This window comes from Mustelus asterias, chromosome 8 (assembly GCF_964213995.1).
Source record: "Mustelus asterias chromosome 8, sMusAst1.hap1.1, whole genome shotgun sequence".
In the NCBI taxonomy this organism is placed as follows: domain Eukaryota; kingdom Metazoa; phylum Chordata; class Chondrichthyes; order Carcharhiniformes; family Triakidae; genus Mustelus; species Mustelus asterias.
Window position 1 is genome coordinate 2,613,850 of NC_135808.1, and position 12,500 is coordinate 2,626,349.

Here is a 12,500-nt window from a genome sequence, read left to right on the forward strand (position 1 = left end):
GGTTAGGTGGATTGGCCATGCTAAATTGCCCCTTAGTGTCCAAAGATGTGTGGGTCAGGTGGATTGGCCATGCTAAATTGACCCTTGGTGTCCAAAGATGTGCGGGTTAGGTGGATTGGCCATGCTAAATTGCCCCTTAGTGTCAGGGGAATTAGGAGGATAAATATGTGGGGTTACAGGAATAGTGCCTGGGTTCAGAGCGTTCCATCCCTACATCCCAAGCATCTTTCCATTGCCTGCAATCCTTTCTCATTCCGTGATGTCCTGGGGCAGTAGAATCCAAGAATTCTTGCATTGCAGGAGGAGGCCATTCAGCCCATCGAATCTGCACAGACATTCCAACAGAGCATCCCAACCAGAATCCTATCACCATAACCCCACATTTTACCCCTGTTAATCCCCCTAACCTGCACATCGTTGGACTCTAAGGGGCAATTTAGCATGGCCAATCCACCTAATCTGCATATCTTTGGACTGTGGGAGGAAACCGGAGCACCCGGAGGAAACCCACGCAGACATTGAGGGACATGCAAACTCCACACAGACTGTGACCCAAGGCCAGAATTGAACCCGAGTTTCTGGCACTGTGAGGCAGCAGTGCTAACCATTGTGCCACCATGCCACTTTAAGTAAGAGATACCAATTTAACACTAGGGTAAGGGTTAACTTCCCACTTCCTTTTTCTTGTTGGGGCCTCGGGACACGAGGCCATTCAGCCCCTCTACTCTGAGTTCTCACTGCCCAGTAGAACTTTCATTGCATGGATAATTTTAAAATTAAACCGTGGGAAGTGAACCTCACTGAACAATGCCAATATATACAGCCTGCCCCTAATTGCCCCTTGAGAAGGTGGTGGTGAGCTGCCTTCTTGAACCCGCTGCAGTCCCTGAGGTGTAGGTACACCCACAGTGCTGTTAGGGAGGGAGCTCCAGGATTTTGACCCAGCGACAGTGAAGGAATGGCCGATATATTTCCAAGTCGGGATGGTGAGTGACTTGGAGGGGAACCTCCGGGTGGTGGCGTTCCCAGGAATCTGCTGCCCTTGTCCTTCTAGATGGAAGTGGTTGTGGATTTGGAAGGTGCTGCCTAAGGAATCTTGGTGAGTTCCTGCAGTGCATCTTGTCGGGCTATCTGTCACCTGTCTCAGGTTGCCCTTTGACACTCTGCTTACCCTGGGAACCTGTCTCGGGGGCAGGGAATTCATATGGTGTTCGTGGAAGTGGAAATGACTAGGGTTGGGAAGCATTTTCCGATCAGGGCCAGTGTGATCTCCTGGACTCGTTTCGATCGCCTCAGGGGGTCGGAGAGGAATTTCCCAGATTTTTTTTCCCCATATTGGCCCTGGGGTTTTCACTCTGGGTTTTCGCCTCTCCCTGGAGATCACATGGTCTGGAATGGGGGGGTGGGGGTGAGTTAATAGGTTGTGATGAACAAAGCATCGTAGCTGTGAGGGACAGCTCGGTGGATAGGATATTAGGATGTAGATAGGCTGGAAAATTGGGCGGGGATCCTGGATTCAGGATTCAATCCTGGACCGGGGAGCGGCACGGGCTTGGAGGGCCGAAGGGCCTGTTCCTGTGCTGTATTGTTCTTTGTTCTTTGTTTGTACCCCGACCCGCCATTAATGCATTCTGATCTCTTAATGGCCGCCATTCACACCATTCTTAGCCATGATCACCACCATTTATATACCTTTTGTCCATGAGATCTTTGTCAATCCACCCCCTCCGCACCACCCCCCCCCCCCCACCTCCCCCCCGGCCCCCCTCCACCCCTCTGCCCTGGAGGGGGTGCAGAGGAGATTCACCAGGATTCTGCCTGGAATGGAACATTTAAGTTATGAAGAGAGGTTGGGTTATTTTCTCTGGAGCAGAGAAGACTGAGGAGCGACCTAACCGAGGTGTACAAGATTATGAGGGACATGGACAGAGTGGATAAGGAGCAGCTGTTCCCCTTAGTTGAAGGGTCAGTCACAAGGGGACATAGGTTCAAGGTGAGGGGCAGGAGGTTGAGGGGGGTTGTGGGGAAAATCTTTTTTACCCAGAGGGTGGTGAGGGTCTGGAATGCGCTGCCTGGGAGGGTGGTAGAGGCGGGTTGCCTCACATCCTTTAAAAAGTACCTGGATGAGCACTTGGCACGTCATAACATTCAGGGCTATGGACCAAGTGCTGGCAAATGGGATTAGGTGGGCAGGTCAGGTGTTTCTTGCGTGTTGGTGCAGACTCGATGCGCCGAAGGGGCTCTTTTGCACTGCATGATTCTATATGATCCTCGGCTGTGACAGTTCATCTTATCATGACGTTCTCAAGGGGAAGGAGGGATGGGCAAAGTTACAAACAGTAGCCACATCCTGTGAATAACATCCTTTTTATAAAGTTGGTATCACTGAATCAATGCATGGTAAATATTGAAGAAAAGAATCTGGGAATTTTCTTTCCTATTCATGAGCTTGTTGCCTCATCTGATGCTGACTAATATTTCTGTTGGAAACTGTTGACCAATGTTTCTTGGCCCATTTTACACAACATCAAGCCAAGGCATCTTTAAGGGATCGCAGTGTCTTAACAAAGATACTAATTAGGCGTTCATGATCTTTTCAGCCCTGAGGCCTAGAATGGCGCACCTACATTACTCCACCCCACTTCAGTATTTGTAAACAATCAGTCCCCAGGCTCCTTACTGGATCATTATAACACAAGTAAGACGTGGGCCATTAATTTCCCATCAGCCTTTCTGAAGAGTTTCAAAGGACCTGTATGATGACTACCTGGAAAGACTGACAGGCTGAGGAGTAGAGAGAAGGCCAAAGGCTTCAAAGACGCCTCTGAAATGATGATCACAGGGCAGAAGCAGAGAAAATGTTTCCACCGTAGTGGGTCGGATCTCGAACAACAATAAGATGGAGAACAGGAAAGAGATAGAGAATCTGGCAAACTAGTGTGACGACAATAATTTCTCTTTTGTTCATTCGTGGGACATGGGTGTCGCTGGCTGGCCAGCATTTATTGCCCATCCCTAGTTGCCCAAGAGCAGTTGAGAGTCAACCACATTGCTGTGGCTCTGGAGTCACATGTAGGCCAGACCGGGTAAGGATGGCAGATTTCCTTCCCTAAAGGACATTTGTGAACCAGATGGGTTTTTCCGACAATCGACAATGGTTTCATTGTCATCAGTAAATTCTTAATTCCAGATATTTTTTACTGAATTCAAATTCCACCACCTGCAGTGGTGGGATTCGAACCCGGGTCCCCAGAACATTCGCTGAGTTCCTGGATTAATAGTCTAGCAATAGTGACAGTAGGCCATTGCCTCCCCCAAATCTCTTCCTCAATGTCAGTAAAACGAAAGAGATAGTCATCGGCTTCAGGAAGTGTAGTGGAGGAAATGCACCTGTTTACATCAACGGGGATGAAGTGGAGATGGTCGAGATCATCAAGTTTTTAGGTGTCCAAATCACCAATAACCTGTCCTGGTCCCTCCACACCGATGCTATAGTTAAGAAAGCCCACTTCTTTCTCAGGAGGTTAAGGAAATTTGGCATGTCGACTACGAGTCTCACCAATTTTTACAGATGCACCATAGAAAGCATCCTTTCTGGTTGTATCACATCTTGGTATGGCTCCTATGCTGCCCAAGACCGCAAGGAACTACAAAAGATTGTGAATGTAACCCAATCCATCACGCAAACCAGCCTCCCACCCATTGACTCCATCTACGTTTCTCGCTGCCTCGGAAAAGTAGCCAGATAATGAAGGACCCCACGCACCCCGGATGCACTCTCTTCCACCTTCTTTTGTCGGGAAAAAGATACAAAAGTCTGAGGACACATACCAACCAACTAAAGAACAGCTTCTTCCTTGTTGCCATCAGACTTTTGAATGGACCTTATATCAAGTTGATCTTTCTCTACATCCTAGCTATGACTGTAACACTACATTCTGCATACATTCTGCATATATTCTGTTGATTGGCCATGCTAAATTGCCCCTTAGTGTCAGGGGGGGTTAGCAGGGTAAATATGTGGGGTTACGGGTCAGTACTGGGTGGTATTGTGATCGGTGCAGACTCAATGGGCCGAATGGCCTCCTTCTGCACTGTAGGGATTCTATGATTCTTTCCTTCTCTATGTACGGTATGCTTTGTCTGTATAGTGCACAAGAAACAACACTTTTCACTGTATCCCAAAACATGTGACAATAATAAATCAAATCAAATCAAATCAAACCACTTACAAAGGACTCTGGAATACAGGTCATCAATATAAGGTGGGGTACAAATCCAATGCGTTGTTACCTCTCTGCTCTCGAGTACTTGGGACCAAGTGTTTTCTGGATTTCAGAGTTTTCTGGATAATAGAAAGACATGAGAATGTCCAACCACGAGTGTGTGAACCAGGGCAAAAAAACCACCGTAGATATAAATATTTATCCATGACGTAAAATACTGATGAAACGCAGGAATAAAAACAGTTGTACGTATCCAAATATTGTACCTTCAATGTGTCCACCCCCAAATGACAGGACTAAAATGATGCCAAGTGTTGATTAATTTGTCTCAAAGGTTTTCCAGCCAACTGTTCTTTTACCCAAGATTTTTACTGGTGAAGTTATTGTGTATGGAAACCAAGGACAAGGAGGCAAACAAAACAACAATCGCCTACTCTGCCTGAGGTGAATTTTTATTGGAAAGGGCAGTTAACGCATGAGGGAGCGAGGGAGGGAAGGAAATGTTACTTGGGTGAGCTGTCATGGGGCGAGTGTAGCGAAATGTCTCGATACATGTGAGAGGAGTGATTGCCAAAGTTGTTCTCTGCAGCCCTGGAGAAAAATCAGAAAATATTGTTCATCTTTTGTCATTTACTTTGAACCATAAAATCCACAGAATCATAAAACCCACAATGCAGAAGGAGGCCATTTGGCCCATCGAGTCTGCGCTGACCCTCCGAAAGAGCATCTTACCCAGGCCCACCCTGCTACACCCTGTCCCCATAACCCCACACATTGCCCATGGCCAAATCCATCTCGCCTGCACATCTTTGGACACTAAGAGGCAATTTAGCATGGCCAATCCACCTAACCTGCACATCTTTGGATGCTAAAAGGCAATTTAGCATGGCCAATCCACTCAACCTACAATTTTATAAGTTTCTATGAGATCCACTCTCACTCTTCTAAACGCCAGTGAATATAATCCTAACTGACTTAGTCTCTCCTCATATGACAGACCTGCCATTCCAGGAATCAGATGGGGGACAAGGATATTGGTGCGAGTCTGGGAATGGTGGCAGAGATCTGGATGACTTCCAGTGCAGATGGGGAAGTACTTTGAGAGAGCAGTCACTCTCGTAGTGCAGGGAGAGTGGCGGACAATTCACACAGGAAGATCCCACTGGCAGATATTAGACCAGTTTTCATTGTTGTCCCACATGGGGTGAGTATTGTCCAGGCCACATCCATGGAATGCTGTATCAACTCCTGACTGAAGGGGATAGTATGGAATCGGTGAGTGGCACAGCCACCGGCTGTGTCCTGGTAACAATACTGCTTTAGTTTGAACACTATCTGATGACACATGTCTGTTTCTGTCTGACTTATTTCAGAATAACACAGATCACAGCCAAAGGCAATCCCTGTATTACATTCCATCATCTGAGCTTTCCGTTTTCAGAATATATCTTTCCTCACAGAGGAAATAACTCAACGTCATATTAACTCACTGCGCAGATACAATAACACATTGAGGCTCAAACTAGACCAAGAGTTCAGACTGAAAACCGACTGGCAGAAGGAGAAAGATAGTTTTAAACTGCAACAAGTTGCAGCAGGGGATTGCACTCAGCGGTTTGGTTTCTAACTCAATATTTTTTGTGGCTGACATTGGTTCCATGGCTATTCCACATGATAACTGGCACAGAGCCAGGCCAAATTCCACAACACAACTGATTGGTGATTGACTTTGCTGTTTCCAAGACTGGCACTCCCTCTTGTACCCGTCCTAGGGGTGTTTGATAGGGACAGTGTAGAGGGAGCTTTACTCTGTATCTAACCCCGTGCTGTACCTGTCCTGGGAGTGTTTGTTGGGGGACAGTGTAGAGGGAGCTTTACTCTGTATCTAACCCCATGCTGTACCTGTCCTGGGAGTGTTTGATGGGGGACAGTGTAGAGGGAGCTTTACTCTGTATCTAACCCCGTGCTGTACCTGTCCTGGGAGAGTTTGATAGGGACAGTGTAGAGGGAGCTTTACTCTGTATTTAACCCCATGCTGTACCTGTCCTGGGAGTGTTTGATGGGGAACAGTGTAGAGGGAGCTTTACTCTGTATCTAACCCCGTGCTGTACCTGTCCTGGGAGAGTTTGATAGGGACAGTGTAGAGGGAGCTTTACTCTGTATCTAACCCCGTGCTGTACCTGTCCTGGGAGAGGTTGATGGGGACAGGGAAGAGGGAGTTTTGCTCTGTATCTGACCCGTGCTAAGAATGATTAAGCTGGAAAGGGAAAGAATTCCATTCTGTCAACAAAGATTCGGACTTCCAGCATTTTAATGAGCAGCCTGTGTGTCCCGCAATAATCACAAGTGGTAGTTAATCTCTGCGTCCATCAATTGGTATTATTAACTAACTCACCGACAATACCAGAGCTATAAATACATCATTAACAATAGAATGAATGAAGTGGGAACGGTTTTTGCTCTCGGAAGCTTTTTGATTGTCCCATGGGAGTGAACTGATTGAACATGTGACTGGTAATCCAGACACTCAGGGTAACGTTCTGGTGACCCGGGTTCGAATCCCACCACAGCAGATGGTGAAATTTGAATTCAGTAAAAATCTGGAATTAAAAAGTTAAAAGTTTTTTATTAGTGTCAAAAGTGGGCTTACTTTAATACTGCAATGAAGTTACTATGAAACCCCTGAGTCGCCATGCTCTGGTGCCTGTTCGGGTACACTGAGGGAGAATTTAGCACGGCCAATGCACCTGACCAGCACGTCCTTCAGGCTGTGGGAGGAAACCGGAGCACCCGGAGGAAACTCAAGCAGACACGGGGAGAACGTGGAGACTCCACACAGTCAGCGACCCAAGCCGGGAATTGAACCCGGGTCCCTGGCGCTGTGAGGCAGCAGTGCTAACCACTGTGCCACCCAAAGTCTACTGATGACCATTAAACCATTGTCAGAAAAACCCATCTGGTTCACTAATGTCCTTTAGGGAAGGAAATCTGCCGTCCTTACCCAGTCTGGCCTACATGTGACTCCAGAGCCACAGCAACGTGGTTAACTCTTAACTTGCCCTCTGAAATGGCCAAATGAGACACTCAGTTGGAGGGGCAATTAGGGATGGGTAATAAATATTGGCCCAGCCATTGACACCCACATCCAATGGAAGAATTGAAACAAGGACTGCTCTGGAGCTGAACCCTTTGCCCAGTTACTGTGTGGGACAGTGATAGGCCCAAAGGATGGAGAGGGGAAGTCATCTGTGGCAGCAACACTACGTTGGGTGACATGGACCTTGGCGCCCCAGTTTACCCATCATCCCTGAGCTTTGTTCCCCTGGACGGTACGGTGGGCAGTCAAACCCCTTGCTTGGTGCTGCTTTCTCAGGCAAACCCGCACCCCTGAGTCTATCCAATTCATCTAACCTACACATCTTTGAACACTAAGGGACAATTTAGCATGGCCAATCCACCCAACCTACACATCTTTGGACACTAAGGGGCAATTTAGCATGGCCAATCCACCTAACCTCCACATCTTTGGACTCTGAGGAGAAATTTAGCATGGCCAATCCCCCTAACCTACACACCTTTGGACACTATGGGGCAATTTAGCATGGCCAATCCACCCAACCTGCACATCTTTGGACACTAAGGGGCAATTTAGCATGGCCAATCCCTCTAACCTAAACATCTTTGGACACTAAGGGGCAATTTACCATGGCCAATCCACCCAACCTGCACATCTTTGGACACTAAGGGGCAATTTAGCATGGCCAATCCCTCTAACCTAAACATCTTTGGACACTAAGGGGCAATTTACCATGGCCAATCCACCTAACCTGCACATCTTTGGATACTAAGGGGCAATTTAGCATGGCCAATCCACCCAACCTGCACATCTTTGGACACTAAGGGGCAATTTAGCATGGCCAATCCCTCTAACCTAAACATCTTTGGACACTAAGGGGCAATTTGGCATGGCTAATCCATCTAACCTGCACATCTTTGTACATTAAGGGATAATTTTTCAAGTCAAATCCAGTCAGATCATGACAGAGTTGCTCATTCTCAGACTCCCAATCCAATTGTCCTTTCCAATGATGCACAGACCCGGCTTTCATAGAAATCATAGAAACCCTACAGTGCAGAAGGAGGCCATTCGGCCCATCGAGCCTGCACCGACCACAATCCCACCATTTCATGTCGAGCGTTCCCCAAGCCAACAATTCTCTCATTGGGAACACTTTGCCTCGTTCCTCCCCCTACTTACTCTGTACGCGGGTAGAGGGGGGAGGGGAGTGGGGCTGTCGGGCGGGGGGGGGGGGGGGGGGGGGGTGGGGGGGTAGTAAAGGGTGGGACGTGCCTGTCGCGGAACCTTCAGAAAATACCCTCAGCTGGCAACACCCCAGTGTGTGTGGGACAGATGAGATCCGGGTGAGGCCTCTGCAGTTGAGCAGCCATGTCACCTATCAGCCAAGGTCAAGCTGCAGGTGGGTTCCCGGTGCTGTCAATACCTTGGGGGGAGGGTCGGGGGGGAATGAGAGAACGGAGCAGGCGGAAGGGTAGAAGAATGTTTGTGAGGTTTCGCTTGGAAAGTACTTCACTTTCAGGTGAGGGAGAGGGGCCCTTCGACACAGGCAGTGGGCGGAGGTGTCAGCGCGGAGCTGCAATGAGGAAAGGTGTTTGAAGGCAAGAGGGAAGTGGGTGAGACAGGAATTCCCAAGCTGTGTTGAAACGCTGTGGAACAAGTGACAGCTTTTTTTACTTTCTAAATTCCTGATGATTCAAAGCTGTTATTTGTTCAAACTCTTCCCCCCCCCCCCCCCACCCCCCCATCCACTTTTCTCACCCTCGCCACTTCCTGGCTGATAACCTACTTTCTGATGCTCTTTGCTGCTCTTTTTTGTCTGTCTCTTTTTCCTGCCTCTTTGTCTCCCCCCCCCGCAGCAGCCCCGGCCCATGCATATCCCACCTCCGTACCCCTTGTGGTCCACATGTTTTATCAATCCGCTACATGGACAAATTTCCTCCCCCATCCCGCCCCCACTCAGCTATGGCAGCACGGTGGCACTGCTGCCCCACAGCGCCAGGGACCCAGGTTCAATTCCTGGCTTGAGTCTCTGTCTGTGTGGAGTCTGCACGTTCTCCCCGTATCTGCGTGGGTTTCCTCTGGGTGCTCCGGTTTCCTCCCACACTCCAACGGTGTGCAGGCTAGAGGGATTGGTCGTGCTAAATTGCCCCGTAGTGTCCCAAGATGTGCAGGATAGAGGGATTGGCCATGCTGAATTGTCCCTTAGTGTCCAAAGATGTGCAGGTTGGGTGGATTGGCCATCCTAAATTGCCCCTTAGTGTCCAAAGATGTGTAGTTTAGGTGGATTGGCCATGCTAAATTGCCCCTTAGTGTCCAAAGATGTATAGGTTAGACGGATTGGCCATGCAAAATTGTCCCTTAGTGTCCAAAGATGTGCAGGTTGGGTGGATTGGCCATCCTAAATTGCCCCTTAGTGTCCAAAGATGTGCAGGTTGGGTGGATTGGCCATGCTAAATTGTCCCTTAGTGTCTAAAGATGTGCAGGTTGGGTGGATTGGCCATGCTAAATTGTCCCTTAGTGTCCAAAGATGTGTAGGTTAGGTGGATTGGCCATGCTAAATTGTCCCTTAGTGTCCAAAGATGTGTAGGTTAGGTGGAATGGCCATGCTAAATTGTCCCTTAGTGTCCAAAGATGTGTAGGTTAGGTGGATTGGCCATGCTAAATTGTCCCTTAGTGTCCAAAGATGTGTAGGTTAGGTGGAATGGCCATGCTAAATGAATGGGGTTATGCAGATAAGGTGGGGAGTGGGCCTGGTAAGATGTTCTATTGGAAAGTTGGTGCAGACTCGATGGGCTGAATGGCCTCAATCTATCAGAGATTTAATCTGAGTTCACCGAGCAAAGATGATGGCCGATCTGATGCTGGTTCCTGATGTCAGGATTGGTCCTTTTACAATGACTGAGTGTATTCTGTCCGTCGCGGATGGGATAACACGACAAGACAGGTGCAGTGCTATTGACATGTGAGTCACCTTCACACATCAGGGTGAGCTTATGCTGACTCCCAGTTAAAATGAGGTCGCCAGAACTGTGCGGTTAAATTAAATTCAACCGGACAACATTTCAGAAACTTCAGGAGTTTAGATGGATAGTTGCGATTTTGTCTTTATTCTTTCAAGGGATGTGGGCATTGCCCCTTAGAACATAGAACATAGAACATAGAACATTACAGCGCAGAACAGGCCCTTCGGCCCACGATGTTGCACCGACCAGTTAAAAAAAAACAGTGACCCTCCAACCTAAACCAATTTCTTTTCGTCCATGAACCTATCTACGGATCTCTTAAACGCCCCCAAACTAGGCGCATTTACTACTGATGCTGGCAGGGCATTCCAATCCCTCACCACCCTCTGGGTAAAGAACCTACCCCTGACATCGGTTCTATAACTACCCCCCCTCAATTTAAAGCCATGCCCCCTCGTGCTGGATTTCTCCATCAGAGGAAAAAGGCTATCACTATCCACCCTATCTAAACCTCTAATCATCTTATATGTTTCAATAAGATCCCCTCTTAGCCGCCGCCTTTCCAGCGAAAACAATCCCAAATCCCTCAGCCTCTCCTCATAGGATCTCCCCTCCATACCAGGCAACATCCTGGTAAACCTCCTCTGCACCCTCTCCAAAGCCTCCACATCCTTCCTGTAATGTGGGGACCAGAACTGCACACAGTACTCCAAGTGCGGCCGCACCAGAGTTGTGTACAGTTGCAACATAACGCTACGACTCCTAAATTCAATCCCCCTACCAATAAACGCCAAGACACCATATGCCTTCTTAACAACCTTATCTACTTGATTCCCAACTTTCAGGGATCTATGCACACATACACCTAGATCCCTCTGCTCCTCCACACTATTCAAAGTCCTCCCGTTAGCCCTATACTCAACACATCTGTTGAACTGAGTGTCTCACCCGCCATTTCAATTAAGAGTCAACCACATTGCTGTGGCTCTGGAGTCACATGTAGGCCAGACAGGGTAAGGATGGCAGATTTCCTTCACTAAAGAACATTAGTGAACCAGCTGGGTTTTTACAACAATCGACAATGGTTTCATGGTCACCATTCCTGAGACTAGCTTCCAGTTCCAGATTTATTAAATGGGTTCGAGTCCCACCACAGCAGTATGTCACAGGGCGTTAGCCTGGGTCTCTGGATTACTAACTCAGGGACTTTGGACTGGACTACCCTTATAAATAGAGCAGGTCCGAGACTGGGAATCCTGCGGCGAGTAACTCACCTCCTGACTCCCCAAAGCCTGTCCACCATCTACAAGGCACAAGTCAGGAGTGTGATGGAATACCCCCCACTTGCCTGGATGGGTGCAGCTCCAACAAGACTCAAGAAGCTCGACACCATCCAGGACAAAGCAGGATTGGCACCACATCTACAAACATCCACTCCCTCCCCACCGACGCTCAGTAGCAGCAGTGTGTACCATCTACAAGATGCACTGCAGCAATTCACCAAATATCCTTAGACAGCACCTTCCAAACCCACGACCACTTCCATCCACAAGGACACGGGCAGCAGATGTCTGAGGATTCGGGGTAGACTATTTAGGACAGAGACGAGACACTTCTTCACCCAAAGAGTGGTGAACCTGTGGAATTCATTACCACAGGAAGTAGTTGATGTCAATATATTGAATGTGTTCAAGAGGCGGCTGGATATAGCACTTGGGGTGAATGGGATCAAAGGTTATGGGGAAAAAGCAAGATTAGGCTATTGAGTTGGACAATCATCGTGATGAATGGCAGAACAGGCTCAAAGGGCTGAATGGCCTGCTCCTGCTCGATCTTCGACGTTTCTATGTCCCCCTCCAAGTCACTCACCGTCCTGACTTGGAAATGTATCGGCCGTTCCTTCACTGTCGCTGGGTCAAAATAGAACATAGAACATAGAAAAACTACAGCACAAACAGGCCCTTCGGCCCACAAGTTGCGCCGGTCATGTCCCTACCTACCTAGGCCTATATATAGGCTTACCTATAACCCTCAATCCTATTAAGTCCCATGCACTCATCCAGAAGTCTCTTAAAAGACCCTATCCTGGAGCTCCCTCCCTAACAGCACTGTGGGTGTACCCACACCTCAGGGCCTGCAGCGGGTTCGAGAAGGCAGCTCACCCACCACCTTCTCAAGGGGCAATTAGGGATGGGCAATAAATACTGGTCTAGCCAGCGACACCCACATTTC